Raw genomic sequence first — 3,000 nt, 5'->3', positions numbered from 1 at the left:
GCTTCAATCTCTATCTAATTAACGAGATTAAGAATGTGTTAAGGCATCTACTGGTCACTTGACTCTCAACTCTTTCTGTGAGTTTTTCCTTTTCTAAATCTGTCTTTTTCCTACTACTTTCTGCATTTTAAAGAACTTTTAAAATTTTTGACCACCAGTCTTTGTTAGTTACATGTGATTTTTTTTTTTCTTGATAGCCTTGCCTCTCTGTGGCTATTCTTTTTGTTCACTTTATAATATACTTTAGCAATGTGAACATTTACCCTTTGATGTATCATTTAGACAACGTTTTAAATTCACGGGTAAATAAATATTTTGAAAAGTTACTGTTCTTTAACTAATATGTGATGTGGTCACTAATTTTAGGTGTCAAGTTACTAGGGGGAGAGTGGCTATGCAGACACATTTTATGATTTTATTTATGATTAGTACATTTTGTGTCTTTTCTAAGAAATCATTGTTCTCTTTTTTACATATATTCATTCCTGAATATTTGTGACTTTATTAAAATCACCTATAAATGGCTTCATTTCTCTTTCTTTCTTCATAAAATGATATGCCATCTTAGAACTCAATTCTCCTGTACCTTTCTATACAAAGCAAGTCACAAATTCATCTTACATGAGAGGGATCACTTAGATTTACTTCATGATAATTGTAACTACAGTTGTATATTACTAAATAATTGACATATGCTAACATACATGGTAGAGTTCTCTGCTCTTTGACTGCCAATGCAACAGGAATAGCTAACCTCTGCTCCCAATGGCATGCTTTCTCTGTCATGATGGTCTGTGGTCTCCTGGAAATATGTCCATGGGATACATGATAATGGGGACAAAATATCTCAGCAGAGAATAGATGTTGCCTTCCAAAAGGTAGAAAATAACACCAGTGAAATGATCACAACTCTCTTTGATACCACAAGGGTAGAAGTGTTGACTAGCTGTGTAGACACTCTTAAGCAAGCCAGTCTTGTCTTGAATCCTGCTACATCACCACATTCTTCACTGGGGAGGTATTAAACAGTCAAAAGATAGTCCAACAGCAAATAATCAGCATCTGTATGTGAACGATATATATCTCCAAAAGGTCACTTGATAGACACTATTGATTATGTCAAGAGAAATATCCATTAGATAATTTTTGCACACCTGCAAATGGGAGAAATAGAATTATGAACAGTTTCTGAAGACACAATTTTCTTTTTGCCATCATTTGTATTTTTTTAACAATTCAAAGGAGAAATATGGAATTCATGAATTTGTATATCATCCTTACTCAAGCACCATGCTAATCTTCTCTGTGTTGTTCCAATTTTAGTATATATGCTACCAAAGCAAACACAAAACAGTTTCAATTCATGGCTAAAATGTATGCTTTGTAGTTATAAGTATTCAATATATGAATGACATATTTGGTAATGTGATCACGTACTTTGCATGTAATATGTTCAAGGAAAGATTAGCTGTATATACCTATGTGTCATGGAGTGGTTTTTAGAGAAAATGAAGATGACAAACTTATTTCTCACTAAAGTGATGTATTTGTTTCAGTACAAAATAGTTATTTTATCTTTTATATACTTAAAACATATACAGAAAGGAAATCTCTACGTAGCATCTTATTTTCATGAAGAAGTTTATACCTTGAGATAGATATGGAATTTGTTATGCAAGCAAGAAAAGAAAAATGTGAATGAATGAAAAAATATAAGATGGTCAACTGCAAAAGGACTTCTCACATTATGCAAGAAGAGCCAACTTCATTTGCCAAGTCAGGAGATGAAGGTTATAGAGCATAGAGGAATGTGAAGAGGTAGTATGGAGGTTACTTTTATAGTTGTTACCCTGGAAGTAGTAGGCAGTCTTAAGTTCTTATTTTTTGAAGTCTTGGCCAAATAATGATATCAGATTTATGTTTTGAGAATTTCTACAGATGGGAGTAACCTGGTGGATAATTAAATCCTACACAAATGGGTCCAGGTAAGAAATTATGGAAACCTGGAATACAGCAAAAGCAAGAAAAGGGAGGGGGGAGAATAAAAAGTATTTCTGGGAGAGGCGGATTGTCAGGTAAAGATAGAGAAGAAAGGGAGAAGGACAAACCCATGATAACCCTTAAATTTAGGCCAAGAATAATGACACACATCTTTAATCCCAGCATTTAGAAGGCAGAGGCAGGCAGATCTGTGAGTTCAAGGTCAACCTGCTCTACATTGACAGTTACAGACAAGCCAGGCCTCACAATAAGGCTCTGTGTGAAAAGATGTAAGATGTTAGTAGAAATAAACATTAAGGTTAGGTTCTTGACTAGGTACTTTTAGAGAACAGTTACTTACCAAGATGGGGGCTATGTGTGAAAAAATATTGGAAGAAAACGAATAGCAACTTCAGCTTTAGATATTCCGAGGTTGAGCATAACGGGCATGCTGAAGGTTGTGAGATAGTGTGCAGATGAATATGTGTATTCATTGGTTTAGTTAATACACTTTCAAGAACAGAACCAAAGAAATTTCAAGTATTCTTTCTAGAGAAGAGCAGTATCTTATCATGGTAGCCTATTTTATCATTTCAATATTTAAAATGTTATATCTTAGAATTGGCTTTATAATTAGAATGGTCATGTAATAACGTAATAGAATAAGAGCCATACCTATGAAATACTAAATCTACTTCTGCATGAAATGGATTAAGAATAAACTTTGATTTGTTTACTCAGTGTTTAATTTTAATTGAATTTTGAAGGACTAGGAATTAAATCTAAGATCCTACATTAATTTTTTATTACTGTAATAAAACATCACACCCAAGGCAACTCATGGAAAAAACAGGGTTTGTTTTGGGCTTATGATTCCAGAGAGATGTGTCTGTCATTGCAGGGAAGCATAGAAGGTATAGAGGTAGGAACAGGAACTGAGAACTCATATCTTGCACCACAAGTACAAAGCTGAGAGGGTGAAGTAGAAAGGGTGAATCTTTGAACTCTCAAAATTTACTT

At 33.9% G+C, this 3,000-nt stretch overlaps 1 pseudogene; it reads right to left on the bottom strand.

The window, feature by feature from the left end:
* Positions 1-1,243: 1,243 nt before the first annotated feature.
* Positions 1,244-1,343, bottom strand: LOC115031473 (U6 spliceosomal RNA; annotated as a pseudogene).
* Positions 1,344-3,000: the final 1,657 nt, after the last annotated feature.

This window comes from Mus caroli, unplaced genomic scaffold, assembly GCF_978045245.1.
Source record: "Mus caroli unplaced genomic scaffold, Mus_caroli_1 scaffold_7, whole genome shotgun sequence".
Taxonomy (NCBI): Eukaryota; Metazoa; Chordata; class Mammalia; order Rodentia; family Muridae; genus Mus; species Mus caroli.
This window is presented reverse-complemented; position numbering and strand designations above follow the sequence as displayed.